General features: G+C 46.5%; 1 long non-coding RNA gene across 1 annotated transcript; it reads right to left on the bottom strand.

Annotated features, from left to right (window-relative positions):
• Positions 1–11,302: 11,302 nt before the first annotated feature.
• Positions 11,303–13,308, bottom strand: LOC123115828 (uncharacterized). Its single transcript, XR_006456764.1, has 2 exons — positions 12,170–13,308; positions 11,303–12,083 (listed from the first exon to the last, which is right to left on the bottom strand). It is a non-coding gene; the product is annotated as an uncharacterized lncRNA (long non-coding RNA).
• Positions 13,309–17,688: the final 4,380 nt, after the last annotated feature.

The following is a 17,688-nucleotide window of genomic DNA, read 5'->3' as shown; positions in this document are numbered from 1 at the left end:
TCCACCATCTAGGCAGTCAAGGCTTCCAGCTCCACCACCCCGAGCTCCTGTTCCCACTCCCAATAATGGTCTGTGCTACAAGTGTGGTCAACCAAGGCACCGTGCTAGGGAATGCAACCAGAATCAGAATCAACTGGCCCTTCCAGCAACTGGCCGTGGTAACAACCAGCCCCGCAACAACAATGCCAAGTCTTATGGTCGTGTTCATGCCAACCACGTCGATCTGAACGAAGCTCAAGACCAGCCTGCTACTGTGATGGGTACACTCCTCGTAAATTCAGTACCAGCATCTGTTTTATTTGATACAGGAGCATCACATTCGTTCATATCAGCTGAGTTTTGCATTCATGCATGGCATTAAATACGAGGAGATGAACACTCCACTAGTGGTACACACCCCTGCGGGCCAATGTCAAACCTCTATGGTTAGTCACGACGTCCCCGTTGAAATCGAAGGACTAGAATTCCTTGTCTCTCCCATCGTACTGAAGTCCTGTAGCATTGATCTCATTCTGGGAATGAATTGGTTAAAAGCGCATACTGCTTCTATAGTTTGCGCCACTAAGACCGTCCATCTGCTACACCCTTCTGATGAAATAATTAGCTACAATGCTCGTCTGGTTCAGAATGCCGAGGCAAGGCTTTATGCCTTGAATGCATTGAACGTTGCACCCCTCGAGGGCATTGAAAACATTCCTGTCGTTCGCGAATTCCAAGACGTCTTTCCTGAAGAACTTCCAGGGATTCCCCCTGCTAGAGCTGTCGAATTCATCATTGACTTGAAACCAGGCACCACTCCTATAGCCAAACGACCTTACAAGATGCCGCCGCATGAACTCATTGAGCTTAAGGAGGAAATCGACAAATCTCTTCGAAGTGGTTTCATTCGCCCAAGTTGCTCTCCTTGGGGAGCACCTTCTCTCCGTGTTAAGAAGAAGCATGGGACAAACCGATTGGTCCAAGACTACCGTCCTATTAACCAAGCTACCATTCAGAACAAATATCCTCTTTCTCAGATCAATTATCTATGTGATCAACTGGCTGGTTCGTCAGTGTTCTCTAAACTCGACTTGAGGTTGGGTTACCACCAGATCCGTGTTCGTGAAGAAGATATCCCGAAGACCGCATTTGTGACTCGCTATGGATCATACGAGTACACCGTCATGTCTTTTGGATTAACCAATGCTCCAGCCACCTTCTCTCGTCTGATGAACTATATCTTTATGGAATACCTCGACAAATTTGTCATGGTTTATCTGGATGATATCCTTGTATATTCCAAGAATGAAGAAGAACATGCTGAACATCTTCGTCTTGTTCTGGAAAAGCTTAGAGAACATCAACTATATGCCAAGTTCTCCAAATGTGAATTCTGGCTACCCGAAGTAACCTATCTTGGGCATGTCATCTCTAAGGATGGTATTGCCGTCAACCCTGAACGAGTTCAGGCTATTCTAGATTGGACTCCTCCGAAGAATGTCAAGCAAGTCAGAAGTTTTCTCGGACTCGCCAGCTATTGCCGTCGATTCGTCGAGAACTTCTCCAAGATCGCTAGACCTCTGACTAACCTGCTTCATAAGGGCGTCAAGTTTCAGTGGACAGAAAAGTGTCAGGAAAGTTTCCAGGCGCTCAAAGACAAGTTGACTTCTGCCCCAGTGCTTGCTCCTCCAGATACTAAGAAGGACTTCGTCATTTATTGTGATGCTTCACGTCAAGGCCTAGGCGCTGTCCTAATGCAAGAGCGCAAAGTGATTGCTTATGCCTCTCGTCAATTGCGCCCTCACGAAGAGAACTATCCAGTTCACGACCTCGAGCTTGCTGCTGTTATCCATGCACTGAAACAGTGGCGACATTACCTTCTCGGTAATCGTTGCGAGATCTTCACCGACCACCAAAGTCTGAAGTATCTGTTTACTCAACCAGATCTGAACCTCCGTCAGCAGAGATGGATGGAGATTGTTGCAGATTTTAACCTGGGTATTTCGTATACCCCAGGCAAGGCTAATGTAATGGCTGATGCCTTGAGCCGCAAGTCTTACTGCAACCACCTCCAGGTTCACAAAGTTCAGCCCTCGCTTGTTGAAGAATTCAGAAAGCTGAACCTCCATATTGTTCCTCCTGGTGCACTCGCTCCCCCTCCTCCGGAGTTTCGCAAGATGAACCTCCACGTTGTTTCCCGGGGTTCTCTCAATACCATAGTTGCTAGACCCGATCTTGTGGACACCATCAAATGGATACAGAAATGTGACGATGAAGTCGAGAGGATTAAACGTTATCTCGCAGAAGGAAAGCCCTCATTCTTCACTGTTGATGACGCAGGCACCTTATTCTTCAAAGGTCGCCTAGTGGTACCGAGTAAGAGGGAAAACCTGAATCTGACTCCAAGGGTTATGCAAGAAGCTCATGATACACCTTTGTCTATTCATCCCGGTAGTACCAAGATGTACCAAGACATTCGTCAGAGATTCTGGTGGTCTAATATGAAGCAAGATATTGCTCGTTATGTTGCTGAGTGTGACGTTTGTCGTCGTATCAAAGCAGAGCATCAAAGGCCTGCTGGAACTCTGCAACCTATCTCTATTCCTGAATGGAAATGGGACCATGTTGAAATGGACTTCGTCACCGGATTTCCCAAATCGCAGAAAGGTAATGATGCTATTCTTGTCGTCATTGACCGGCTTTCTAAGGTTGCACATTTTCTGGCTGTCAAAGAGACTATCACTGCTAGTCAGCTGGCAACCCTCTACATGTCCAGAATTGTCTCATTACATGGTATTCCATTGGTTATCAGTTCAGACCGTGGCAGCTTATTCACTTCAAGATTCTGGGCAAGTTTCCAAGAAGCTATGGGAACGCATCTGTCATTCAGTACTGTGTTTCATCCGTAGTCGCAAGGGCAAGTTGAACGTGCCAACCAAATTCTCGAAGACATGCTTCGAGCTTGTGTTATTTCCTTCGGCAAGAAATGGGAGGAATCTCTCCCGTATGCTGAGTTCTCTTATAATAATAGCTATCAAGCTAGTCTGAAGATGGCCCCTTTCGAAGTGTTATATGGACGAAAGTGCCGAACACCTCTGAACTGGTCCGAAACTGGGGAACGTCCACTCTTTGGTCCGGATATTATCCAACATGCCGAAGAACAAGTCCGCATTATTCGCGAGCATCTCAAGACTGCTCAGTCGCATCAGAAGAGTCAGTATGATCGTAAACATAAGGACATGGTCTATCAGCCTGGCGAAAAGGCCTATCTTCGAGTTACACCAATGAAGGGTGCTCACCGCTTCGGGATCAAGGGCAAACTAGCTCCTCGCTATATTGGCCCATTCACTATTCTCGAAAGGCGTGGAAAAGTGGCATACCAACTGGAGCTTCCGCCGAACCTTTCTCAGGTTCACGATGTGTTCCACGTGTCACAGCTACGCCGTTGCTTCAAGGACCCAATCCGAGCAGTGGATCATGAAGTGCTCGAATTGCAACATGACCTCTCCTATAAAGAGCATCCGGTCCGCATTCTCGACCAAGCTGAACGCCGCACACGCCAGAAGGCGATCAAGTTCCTCAAAGTCCAGTGGTCGCACCATTCTGAAGATGAAGCCACTTGGGAACGCGAGGATCGCCTACGTGAGGAATACCCCGCTCTGTTTCCTTCTACCTCCTAAATCTCGGGACGAGATTTCTTGTAGTGGAGGAGATTTGTAACGCCCGGATAATTAGGCTACAGTAAAACTCTCCTGATGATGCCATGTCATCTATGTTACTGTTGCTAATTAAGTGGTAGTTCAAAAACATTGCAAATTCAAAAATGAATTAGCGACAAACACCCAAAGTTTTCAAAAGTCAAAACAAAAATGTTCGGTGGGTGCCAAATATTGCAATGGTAATTATGGTGAAGTAAACACATTTTTAGAAAATGCCTAATTACTTTGAAATGAAATAAAACAGAAAAGGAAATAAACAAAAGAAAAAGTGAAAATAAAACAAAAGGAAAACCCCCCAAACCCCCTGGGCCAACTGGCCTAGCTAAACCAGCCTGGCCGGCCCACCTGGCCCATCCAGCCGAACCGGCCCGCCTCCCGCTGTCGCCTCCCTTCCCTGTTCCCCCGACCCGGGTCGGAACAGGGGTGCGTCCCCGCCGCACCCTCTCACCGGCGACGACGAGTGGATAAGGACGCCGACGCCGCGCCCCTCGGTCTCTCCTCCCACTCGCCCCCACTCTCCCCTCGGTCCCCGCGCCTCCCCCCTCAGATCCACCTCGCTCTCTCCCTCGTTCTCCACCACGTCCGAGCGCTGCCATGGACCCGCCGCCGTGAATGCACGGACACAGCCATCGCCTCGCCTCGCCAGCGTGTCCGTCGGCTTCGCCATCGTCTTCCTCGTCCACCGGTGGCTACAGCTGGAGCTAGGAGGCGCTGCTGCAACGGTTCACCTCCTTCCACATCTCCGGTCGCCGCCGTTCTTCACCAACTCGACGACGCCCCCTGCTGCTACTAAACCACCACGGGCCATCTTGCGTGCCGCACGGTGAGCTACCTCCGCCTCCTACTCCTCCTTGTTAAGCCCCTCGCGCATCGTAGCTACCTCATCGCCGTGGCCGTGAGCCCGTCGCCGCGGATCGCCTCGCCGCCGTGGCCATGCTCTCCGTCGTGCTCGTCTGAGCACGACATCGTGCTCCTGATGCTCACCGGAGCCCTACGCGCCCGCGCACTAGCCTCCCCGTGCCTCCTAGCGTGTTTCCCGCCGGGGACCCGACTGCGCCGCCGCCTGCGCGCGTCGCCGGCGCCCTTCCGGTGACCAAATGGCCACGGGGCCGAGCCCTTTGTGCTCAGCGCGTCGCGCAGCTCCACCCTAGCCTTCCCGTTAGCCCCGACGCGCGCTGCGTCGCCGTCTTCATCTCACGCCCGAACCACCTCGCCGCCGTCGAGCCTGTAGCGCTCGATTCCGGCCACCCCCGCCGACGTGCTCCCCTCCATCGGACGCGGCGCGAAGAGGCCGTTCCAGAGAGCCTGGCCGCGCTCGATTTGGTGCTCCATGGGCGAAATCCGACGCTCGCCCGAGCCGCGCCGCCGCAAAAACAAACTCGCCGGCGTCTAAACGCCGGCTGGCTGACGTGGCATGCATGGGGCCCCACCCTGGGTCACTGCCAGTGGGCCTGGGGGCCCCAACTGGCCAAGTTGACCGGGTCAACTACGCTGATGTGGCAGCTACTGCCACTGACATGCGGGCCCCATCCCATAAAACAAATAAAAACAAATAGATAAACTGCTAATTAATTAAATAATAATTAAACCTAATCTCTCACTGACTACTGGGCCCTACCTGCTAATTAACCCATTTAATTAGTTTCAAAACTCTGTTAATGCCCCTGACAATGACATGTGGGTCCCACTGGACCCACCTATCTGGTTTGACTGGTCAACCGACCAGTTGACCTGCTGACATCACTCTGATGTCATGCTTGCGTCATCAAACACTGTTCTGGATAATGTTGGCTTTAGATAAATAATTAAAATCAGAAAATGATTTAAATCTTTAGAAAATCATATCTTTTAATCCGTATCTCGGATGAAAATACTTTCTACATGAAAGTTGCTCAGAACGACGAGACGAATCCGGATACGCAGCCCGTTCGTCCGCCACACACCCCTAGCATAGCGAACACGCAACTTTCCCCCTCCGGTACCTTGCCCGAAACGCGAAACACCGGGAATACTTTCCCGGATGTTTTCCCCCTTCGTCGGTATCACCTACTACCGCGATTGGGCACACCTAGCATCGTTACTTGTCATGTCATGCATTGATATGCATCTGTTTGCATTGTATTCATTGTTTCTTCCCCCTCTTCTCTCCGGTAGACTACGAGACCGACGCTGCTGCTGCCCAGTTCGACTACGGAGTTGACGACCCCTCCTTCTTGCCAGAGCAACCAGGCAAGCCCCCCCCTTGATCACCAGATATCGCCTATTCTTCTCTATACTGCTTGCATTAGAGTAGTGTAGCATGTTACTGTTCGGTTACTCCTATTCTGTTGCATAGCCTGTCATTGTTGCTACAGTCATTGATACCTTACCCGCAATCCTAAATGCTTAGTATAGGATGCTAGTTTATCATCATTGGCCCTACATTCTTGTCAGTCTGCCTTGCTATACTATTGGGCCGTGATCACTCGGGAGGTGATCACGGGTATATACTATACATATATACATACTTACAGATGGTGACTAAAGTCGGGTCGCTCGAAGAGTACCCGCGAGTGATTCACGGATTGGGGGCTGAAAGGACCTTTGTCCCGACGGCCCTCTGTGTGGATCTTTGTGGCGGAGCGACAGGGCAGGTTGAGACCACCTAGGCGAGAGGTGGGCCTGGCCCTGGTCGGCGTTCGCGGTTGCTTCATAATAACACGCTTAACGAGATCTTGGTATTTGATCTGAGTCTGGCCACTGGCCTATACGCACTAACCAACTACGCGGGAAAGATATGGGCACTCGACGTCGTGGTATCAGCCGAAGCCTTCTTGACGTCAGCGACTGAGCGGCGCGCGCCGGATTGGAACGTAAGCCTGCTCTTGTATTAAGGGGGCTAGTTCTGCTTCCGGCCGCCCTCGCAACATGCAGGTGTGCAATGGGCGATGGGCCCAGACCCCTGCGCCATAGGAGTTAGACCGTCGTGCTGACCTCTCTGTTGTGCCTAGGTGGGGCTGCGACGTGTTGATCTTCCGAGGCCGGGCATGACCCAGGAAAGTGTGTCCGGCCAAATGGGATCGAGCGTGTTGGGTTATGTGGTGCACCCCTGCAGGGAAGTTTATCTATTCGAATAGCCGTGTCCCTCGGTAAAAGGACGACCCGGAGTTGTACCTTGACCTTATGACAACTAGAACCGGATACTTAATAAAACACACCCAGACAAGTTCCACAGACAACCCGGTGATCGCTTTTCCACAGGGCGACGAGGGGAGGATCGCCGGGTAGGATTATGCTATGCGATGCTACTTGGAGGACTTCAATCTACTCTCTTCTACATGCTGCAAGACGGAGGCTGCCAGAAGCGTAGTCTTCGATAGGACTAGCTATCCCCCTCTTATTCTGGCATTCTGCAGTTCAGTCCACTGATATGGCCTCCTTACACATATACCCATGCATATGTAGTGTAGCTCCTTGCTTGCGAGTACTTTGGATGAGTACTCACGGTTGCTTTGCTCCCCTCTTTTCCCCCTTTCCTCTTCTTCTCGGATGCCGCAACCAGACGTTGGAGCCCAGGATCCAGACGCCACCGTCGACGACGACTACTACACTGGAGGTGCCTACTACTACGTGCAGGCTGCTGACGACGACCAGGAGTAGTTAGGAGGATCCCAGGCAGGAGGCCTGCGCCTCTTTCGATCTGTATCCCAGTTTGTGCTAGCCATCTTATGGCAACTTGTTTAACTTATGTCTGTACTCAGATATTGTTGCTTCCGCTGACTCGTCTATGATCGAGCACTTGTATTCGAGCCCTCGAGGCCCCTGGCTTGTATTATGATGCTTGTATGACTTATTTATGTTTTAGAGTTGTGTTGTGATATCTTCCCGTGAGTCCCTGATCTTGATCGTACACGTTTGCGTGCATGATTAGTGTACGATTGAATCGGGGGCGTCACACGTGGTGAGCTCCTTCCCCAACCCTCCTCACCTGATTCAGAGGAGAGCTGGTGACCACGTCCTCCGGCGACGGCGTTGCTCCGGGGTGTGGAGGCCGCCGAGCTGCAGGAGGAGGAGCTCCCCGCCACCCCAAGGCCCCAGATCCAGCCTCCACGGCCATAGACGGGCTTCCAGATCCTCGTCGTCGTTGAGCTGGCCCATGATTGATGAACAGCGGCGGATCCGGCGGCAAGGCCAAGGTGCCACAGGCGATGGCGCCGTTGGAGGGTGGTTTCTTCTCCACGTCCACGTGCCGGGAGAGGAAGCTGCCTCCGCGTTGTTCTGCACCAAGTTCGGCAAGGGGGGACGCACGGCCGTCCTCCTCCTCCTCTACATCCATGGCTCTCATCCCGGAAGGTACTGTTCCTCTCCCGCATTAATCCTGCTTCTGAATCGATCTGCACAGCTGATTTTTGCCTATTGCTCTGTTTGCCTGCAGGGGAGGTATCGCTGGAGCTCTAAGGCGGCCTTAAACACCACCGATCTGGTCGGAGGATGGGCAGATAAGGCCATGCGTCTCCTGCTCCTTCCCATGTACGTGTTCATCCCAGTCTCTGACTCACTGTCCAGACTTAACTACGTAGCGGCTACCTAGTATGGATATGATTACGAGCTAGCCGGATTGGATTATGTAGCCTACCTCAATGCTTAATTAGTCTGGCGGTTTCTTGCACGCATACATGCATGCATCATGGTAGAGAATTGAAATCACTAGCTCTAGCTACTTCGTGGTTGAATGGTTTGCATTGAAGTGTACGATCAAATTCTGTACATCTAACATTTGATGAACTAGATGCAGCTTGCTTTTGATTCAGATGATTTATATCTGTGTATGATGTGTTAAAAAATATCTCTGTACGAGTCCTGCGCAGGTCATCGTTGGAGGAGAGGATGATGGTGAAGTAGCAGAGGATGATGGTGCCCGGCCATGGCGAGCGAGGAAGCCCCAAGATTGATACGTGGCTCCCTCTTGTCGCAAGTTCAGATATCGCACATCCTATATGTTGTGCAAATCGGAGAGATCCAGAATGCTTTTCTCATGTATTTTTGTTATCTCAGATATGGATTTGGGGCGTATTTCAAGCAGGTAATAATCTACTCTGATGCTTTCGCTCTAAGAGGAAAGTGTGCCATCCCTAACCTCAAGCAGGTAATAATTAATCATTTATGAGCTGATGGACAACAATTACTCTATTCTTCCACCATTGCATCACTCAATCAAATGTCATCATGTATCAATGATGTGAATATGTGAAAAAAATCATCTGTGCTCTGTTTTCTTATTTGGATGAAAACCAGGCAGTGTAGTTATTTTCTATAGTTTATACACATACTGCACGATTAATTATAGGTTGTAACCTCACTGTCACGCTAATGGACGCAAAAAAGAACAGTGGCAGTACTATCAATGGTTCAGTCAGCGCCTCAACAACGTCTGCACTACTTCTGATATTGTTTTTCAGTAGCTTTTTTCTGCACCTTTCTCTTTCAGTTCTTAGTGCTGCTGCCCCATGAACACATTTTTTTAATTTGACTGTACATTCAAATGAAGCTTTTGTTAAGTATACACTCCAAAATTCAGTTAACAGTAGCCTAACTGAATTTTCTGTTTCTGAATTTATAAACTCACTTTATATTCAGTTTATAAATTAACAATAGCTTCAAAATTAAGTATCATTCCCATGGATCAACTGTTATTTTATTTTGTGGAGGATAAAGTTCAGATCATGAATAATGGCATTACAAGTGAACTTGGCACAATTACACATGTCCTGAACTAGATATGAGCAAGTCTTCATTGGCATGCAAGTACTACTTTTACATTGTCATGATAGGAACAATTAATTTGACATGTATCATTGGTACTGCTAAAACATTTCGTTCATGTTTCAACAAATTTGGTGAAGACCACTTCATATGTATTTTGTATATATTAATTATCTCCTGTTGCTTTCTAAGATGTTAGTTCTTTCAGTTCTAGCCCTTCTATCTTTAATTCCTGGCTGCTGGACTACCTGCAGGACAACGTGTTCATCTGCGGCAGCTCTCTCTGTAGCAGTCCGTCCGCGACGCGCTCCGCAGCGTCTTCGCCGGGCACAACGAGATCCTCAACGTCTGGAAGTAAGTCGCCGACCATCTGTTTTCTGATGAATTTTCTTTCTAGCTCAATGTGATCGGATCTGACTAGTACGTTCAGATTTGCTCTTGTTTTCTTTTCAAATAGTACTAGTAGTCTATATTCCAGCTGTGCGACTACCTATAGCCACTTGAACCGATGAGAATTCTTCAAGCCTACCTATAGCCACTTGAACAGATGTCTATCTCAGATCTGCTCATCTAAAAAATCCAAATGGAGTAGTATACTGGTAGTATAGTATAATAACATTATCAAAAGGTAAATGCCCTGATTATTTAGCCCTGTCAGATAAATACTCGTCGAAAGTGGGCTCCTATCAAAATTCATTTCCATTAAAATCTTACTCATACAATATATGCTCATATCTAGTTCTGCATAAAAAATGACAGTATTGACATGTTATAAATAGTTTGTTTGTCTTCCTGTTTATTTTGTTACATTTTGCAGGGATAAAATGAAGAAAAAGAAGAAAAGATTACTAAAAGATTAGTTTTAGGATTTTCTTTTATGGCGGAGTATCTAGTGAAAATCACTAACCAGTGAAAATCTGGAAACTTGTGATCTTGGGCGTTGGATCACTGGCGGATGGTACAGATGAAAGGCGGCTTTGCTAAGCAGCCACTTAAGGGTATTTTACAGATAACCCCTTGTCTTACTCACGGGGCAGGAAATCTTTTGACGCCGCAGCCCATGAACGATTCGTCTTCGATCTCTCGTGCGACGATGGCGTCGCCGGCTGTAAGCCGTCGCCCGCCGCCGGAGGTGATGATAACGCCGTCGCTGCTCCTTCCTATCCCATGGCCCCACCTTCTCGTAGACCTGCACCGGCCCTCGTCGCCGTCGACGCCCTCACTCTTCCGTCCTCTCTCATGCCCCTTTGCCTCAGACCTAGCCCTGCACCGGCCCCTGTACTGGACGCCCTAGCAGTATGTTTTGAGCTTTTGAGAGGTTGAGATTTTTTTGTATCCTCGAAAACAAAGAGAGCTTGAGCGTCCTGTTGAGAGTTTCTGTAATCATTTGAAGCTCCACAATATTTTCTGTTAAGAAATCGTAGTTTGTCAGATTTGTAGCTGTACGCCTGTACATGCACTGTGGCTGTCACTTTTAGCAGAGGAGAAGAACTCCAGATTGTATGATTTGGTGTAGGACAAGAAGTCCATGCCTTGCATGATTTCAAAATTCTGTTTGCCCATATTTTGCTTGGATGACCACATTCTGTATCATTGGATATTGGACTACTGTTGAGAGCTTCAGGATTAGGATTTGAGAGACATGTCTTTCGTTTTATTTTGCCAACTTGAAGTTGTAGACTGGGCATTCATGTATCATGCCTCTGTTTTTCGGTTTTGCTCCATACATCTTGTCATTTTTGTCAAAGCAAAGTTGTGAAATAATAATTCAGCAAACCTGCATTGTAACCATCACTCTTAACATATATACGTGCTGCATATGCTTCTTCTCCAACAAAAGCTTCACTGATACATTCACTTTATTTCAAAAAAAAAAGATGCATACACTTTAGATAGAACCACTAAGAATGTTTCTTCTGATCAAAGCTTCTTCCAGCGCTGAGGATCACCACATAAGTACGTGAACAGACCACCCTTGCACTGAATTCTGTGTAGATTTTCATCCAACAAACTCAATGGAGCTCAACAATACATAGCATTCAGAAGCTAATATTCAGAATTTTTTGTCATCTACAAATTCCCAGAATACAGCAATGGAGAACCACCCAGTCTAAATAAAGAGAATCAACAATGCTCTCACGTTCAGTGATAACACTTCACAACATCAAAATTGCATTCAGAAATTTTGTCTCTCCATGACAAACTCGCACATAAAATTGGATAAATCAGGTAGAAGGAGGCATGCTAGAATCAAACTTTGAAGGATCAACAGCCCATTTCGCGGCCGGCGTCGCCGGTGCACGCGTCGCCGCCCACGCAGTCCTGCTGGCTAGACCGAACGTCGTGGGCAGCCTGGGCACCATGCCTTGCGGAAGCCCTCCCCGCTGAGGCGAGCTTCGATGCAGTGGACGCCTTCATCAGCGCGCCGCCGGCTCTCGCCACCTCATCTCAAACTTCGCCGATGTGGGTTGTGTCCGCGCTGGACGCCTCGATGGCATCCACACGGCGGCAGAGCCATGGGGGACGACTCCGCCTTCAGTCGTCGCGATGGGGGACGGCAGCAGCGCCATGCGGGGTGGCCGTGCGGTGGCCGGTGGGGAACGACCATGGATAAGGCCAGATCGAAGACGAATCGTTCATGGGCTGCGGCGTCAAAAGATTTCCTGCCCCGTGAGTAAGACAAGGGGTTATCTAAAAAATACCCTTAAGTGGCTGGTTAGCAAACCCACCTTTCATCTGTACCATCCGCCAGTGATCCAACGCCCAAGGTCACAAGTTTCCAGATTTTCACTGATTAGTGATTTTCACTGGATACTCCGCCTTCTTTTATTTCCTTGCAATTTTCCTTTTATTGGATACTTGTAAAGACATTGTAATATTATTACTATAATAAAAATTATGATTCTATTTTATTTTTTGTTTTTGAAATATTTTTCCTTATAGGTTGTTTTCTGTAAATTTGGATTTTTTTCCAAATACATTACTAGTGGCGCATTTAAGCCCTTACTAGTGGCGCACCTTCCTTTATTACTAGTGGCGCACCTATAAGGCTATTAATGGAGCATCTGGAGGGAATACCAGTGGAGCACCAAATGGTATACTAATGGCGCACTACATGGTGCGCCATTAGTATCTGGTATGTGGTGCGCAATTAGTATATAATACTAGTGGCGTGGTACTAGTGGCGCACCAGTAGTGCGTCATTAGTAGGCAAAACTGGTGCGCCACTAGTAGGCATTTTCCTAGTAGTGCCTATTGCCCGCATTTTTTCTGCCCTTCGAATTATTACCTGTCATGTTGGTCCTATATGGGTCCGAGTTGATGAATACACAAAAAAATATAAATAAATAATTTAATGCTGACAAGCGGGGCTGTGTGTTATGATGATGAAGATTTACTAATGCACTTCATCAAATTCTATGCTTTTTCCTTAAGAATTTGTAACACTAGCTTACATACAATTATGAGTTACTATAATCACATAGCGTAACACAACAGTAACATAAACCTATATGTTACTGGTGTACTATACTTGTAACACCTTTTCAGATCTGTCTGAGTATGCTCGCAACACAAATGATATGTTACTACCTTTTTACTTGTAAGACATCTTGTGATTTGTTACGACATTGTGTTACTTAACATCTGTTTTGTTGTAGTGAGAGTTACTCTCATTAAAAGGTGGGCACGGGTAGCTAATCCGCTCTTCCTCCTTTTGTTCTTCGCTCTCTTCATAATCTTTTTCATCCAATGAGCTCACAGTTTCATCAATTTTTTTTTCCATAGCTTCCTGCAAAATATTAGTCTCTTCTTGGACAGCGGAGACTTTCTCAATAAATGCATCAATATTGGAATTGTATTCATAATTTTCATAGCAATATCTAAGTATAGCAAAAAATTTAGGTCTGTAAAGTGAATCATCAAAATCTTCAGACTCTTTAAACATAGATTCAATCTCATAAGCACCCATAAAAGCAACGAATTATTCTATTTGTTCCACATCATAGTAATCATAGATACCATTAGCATAAGAAGCCAATGTTTTATCATCATTAAATTTGCATGAAAAGGGGAGGTGTGGAGCCTTCATCCTAGAGCAACAAGTATAATCATATCTCAAGCATAGTTGCCTAGCATACCAATATAACATATAAATTTGATCCCATAATAGTTTCCATTTTTGTGTCAAGCGATAATCCCTAAAGTATTCACGTTGATCCAATGTATCTCCCATAACATAATTGAATGGGGTTTTCTCAAGATTATCAAAGTAGTACATAATATCTTTCACATAATGAGCATCGAGGGTTTTAGGAGGTTCCCCATCTCCATGAGTAGCAAGTATACATATTTTTTTTGGTATTTCGTGTTCCATATCCATAACTAAAGATAGAAACAACTAAGAACAACAAATAAAAATTACTTAGTGATAAAGCAAACAAGCACACACGAGAATATTCACCCCACGTTATGACTCCCCGGCAACAGCGCCAGAAAAAGGTGTTGATAACCCACAAGTGCAGGGGATAATTGTAGCCTCTGTCGATAAGTAAGAGTGTCGAACCCAACGAGGAGCTAAAGGTAGACCAAATATTCTCTCAAGTCCTATCTGCCATTGATACGACTCTACGCACGCTTAGTGTTCGCCTTACCTAGAACAAGTATGCAACTAGAAGTACTTTGTAGGTGTTGTTGGATATGTTTGCAAGATAAAAAAGAACACGTAAATATAAACTAGGGGCTGTTTAGATAAAGAAGCAATAAAGTAAATATAGCGAGTGTGGAAAAGTGGTGATAGGAGTTGTGAAATTGTCCCTAAGCAATTGACTACTTTACTAGACCGATAGCAAGTTTCATGTGGGAGAGACATAAGCTAACATACTTTCTCTTCTTGGATCATATGCACTTATGATTGGAACTCTAGCAAGCATCCGCAACTACTAAATATCATTAAGGTAAAACCCAAACATAGCATTAAAGTATCAAGTCCCCTTTATCCCATACGCCACAATCCCCTTACTCGGATTTATGCTTCTTTCACTCAAGCAACCCACTATAAGCGAATCATGAGCGTATTGCAACACCCTACAGCACGAATCCCTCACGCTTGCGCGACACGGAGGGCACAATAGGACAGCAACATAACCACATGCAAATTAAACCAATCATAGCAATTCATCAATCACCAATAGGACAATAAAAAACTACTCAGACATCATAGGATGGCAACACATCATTGGATAATAATATGAAGCATAAAGCACCATGTTCAAGTAGAGGGTATAGCGGGTTGCGGGAGAGTGGACCGCTGAATATAGGTGGGGGAAGGTGATGGAGATGTTGGTGAAGATGGCAGAGGTGTTGGTGTAGATCGCGGCGATGATGATGGCCCCCGGCGGTGTTCCGGCGCCACCGGAAGCAAAGGGGAGAGAGCCCCCCTTCTTCTTCTTCCTTGACCTTCTCCCTAGATGGGAGAAGGGTTTCCCCTCTGGTCCTTGGCTCCCATGGCGTGGGAGGGGCGAGAGCCCCTCCAAGATTGGATTTGTCTCTCTGTCTCTCTCTGTTTCTGCGTTCTCAGATTCTGCCCTGGCACCGTTTCTTTTATATCCGAAGATCCGTAACTCCGATTGGATTGAAACCTTCGCCCAGATATGTTTCCAAAAATTAGCTTTCTTGCGGCCAAAGAAGGGCGTAAACTGCCTTACGAGGGGCCCACGAGGGCCAGGGGCGCGCCCAGTGAAAGTGGGCACGCGGGCCACCCTCGTGGCCACCTCGGGCACCGTCTCATGTTGATTTTACTTCCCAAAAATCATAAATATTCCAAAAATAAGCTCCGTCCGTTTTTATCCCGTTTGAACTCCGTTTGATATTGGGTTTCTGCGAAACATAAAAATGCAACAAACAGGAACTAGCACTGGGCACTGGATCAATATGTTAGTCCCAAAAATAGCTTCAGTTGCAACTCCACCAGCTCCTGCAGTGTCAGCACCTGCAGCCACAGCTTCAGTTGCTCCTCCAGTTGCAACTCCACCATCTCCTTAGACATCTTCAAAAGCATTCGTCGCAGGACTCCTCTCCATGCCACCTTCGCACTCCGGAGCTCTCGGAGATCGTGCTTAGAGCCGCATAGCACTATACCTTTTCAAGCTTTTTGGTAATTGTTGCCAAAGGGGGAGAAAGTGTATAGATCATAGGCTTCGAGAGAGAGAGAGAGAGAGAGAGTGCTTGCTTCTTTTGCCTCTTTTTGCTACTCCATTTGCGTTGCATATGTTTGGTTGAAACAATATTCTATGCTTGTGTGTGAGATACTCTTATGATCATATGTTTGATCATATCATATTTTAATGCTTGTGCTTGAATGATGATATCCTTATCTTATGTTGATCATTCATATCTTATTTTGGTGATGAGTGCATATTCCATATTCTATCATTTTGAGCACTCCACCAAGATGTATGTGACATGGAAGGGTGACCCACAATCCTAATTGGTTGTGCATTTGCATTCAAAAGCAAATTTAAATAATGCACAAATTTAGGGGGAGCTCTTGCTTATCACATACTTCTCAAAGCGAAGATGTATTTCATTTATATTATCTTTTGTCGAAGCTTTGATCTATATGTTGTCATCAATTACCAAAAAAGGGGAGATTGAAGGTGCAACTAATCCCTGGGTGGTTTTGGTAATTCATAACAACATATAGCTCACTGAACTAATACTCCTTCAAGATCAATATTTCAGAAAGTTCAGTGATTGGTATGGCATGGACTAGAGATGTGGACCCCTCAAAATGCTAAGGACTCATGTTGGCAAAAGCTCAAGACTCTACCATTTTCATTTTAGTGATCCAAGATCACATTGGGTCTATAGGAAAGTCAATACTATTAAAAGGGGATGAGGTGTTACTTAATGGCTTGCTTGCTCAAAATGCTTAGTGATATGCTCCAAAATCCCTCAACCATTTTCTCATTTCCACATATGTCCTAAACCTAAAGTCAAACTCGTCCCCACCAATTTGATCTATCTGGCGCCACCGAGTTCACTTGATATAGCCATATCCACAAACCCTAATCAGTACCGATAGGGATCTCGTTCTCACCGAATGCAAACTCTTTGTTTCCCTTCATAACGTTTTGGTCTAACCGAAGTGAGCGATTGGTCCCACCGAGTTGGCATTGCAAACTCTTTGTTTCCTTTTCGTAACGTTTTGGTCTAACCGAGATGAGCGATCGATCCCACCGAGTTTGCCTGACCAAGTCTCTGTTTTCTTATTACTGAAATCGGTCTCACCAAGTTCATGTGATCGGTCTCACCGAGATGAGGTTTTGCCCTAACCCTAGCGCATCGGTCTCACCAAGTTAATGTTGTCGGTGCCACCGAAATGCCTCATGTTCACATTTTGAACCAAGTCGGTCTGACCGAGTTTACCAATTCGGTCCCACCGAGTTTGGGAATTTGTGTGTAATGGTTAGATTTTGTGTGGAGGCTATATATACCCCTCCACCCCCTTCTCCATATGTGAGAGAGCCATCAGAACGTGCCTACACTTCCACTACTCATTTTCTGAGAGAGAACCACCTAGTCATGTGTTGAGACCAAGACATTCCAATCCAACCACAAGAATCTTGATCTCTAGCCTTCCACAAGTTGCTTTCCACTCAAATCATCTTCCCAGCATAGCCAAATCTATGAGAGAGAGTTGAGTGTTGGGGAGACTATCATTTGAAGCAAAAGAGCAAGGAGTTCATCATCAACATACCGTTTATTAACTTTTGGAGAGTGGTGTCTCCTAGATTGGTTAGGAGTTACTTGGGAGCCTCCGTCGAGATTGTGGAGTTGAACTAAAGAGTTTGTAAGGGCAAGGAGATCGCCTACTTTGTGAAGATCTACCCTAGTAAGGCAAGTCCTTCGTTGGTGATGGCCATGATGGGATAGACAAGGTTGCTTCTTCATGGACCCTTCATGGGTGGAGCCCTCCGTGGACTCGCGCAGCTGTTACCCTTTGTGGGTTGAAGTCTCCATCAACGTGGATGTACGATAACACCACTATCGGAACCATTCCAAAAATCTCCGTGTCTACATTGCGTTTGCTCCCTCCAAACTCCTCCCCCTTTACCTTCATATGCAATGATTTACATTCCGCTGCTATACTCTTAGAATTGCATGTGTAGGTTGTTTGCTTGACTAGTGCTAAGTTGCTAAAATCTGCCAAGACTTAAAATTGGGAAAAGGATAGATTTTTATTTTG

Source organism: Triticum aestivum, chromosome 5B (assembly GCF_018294505.1).
Source record: "Triticum aestivum cultivar Chinese Spring chromosome 5B, IWGSC CS RefSeq v2.1, whole genome shotgun sequence".
Classification (NCBI taxonomy): Eukaryota; Viridiplantae; Streptophyta; class Magnoliopsida; order Poales; family Poaceae; genus Triticum; species Triticum aestivum.
This window is presented reverse-complemented; position numbering and strand designations above follow the sequence as displayed.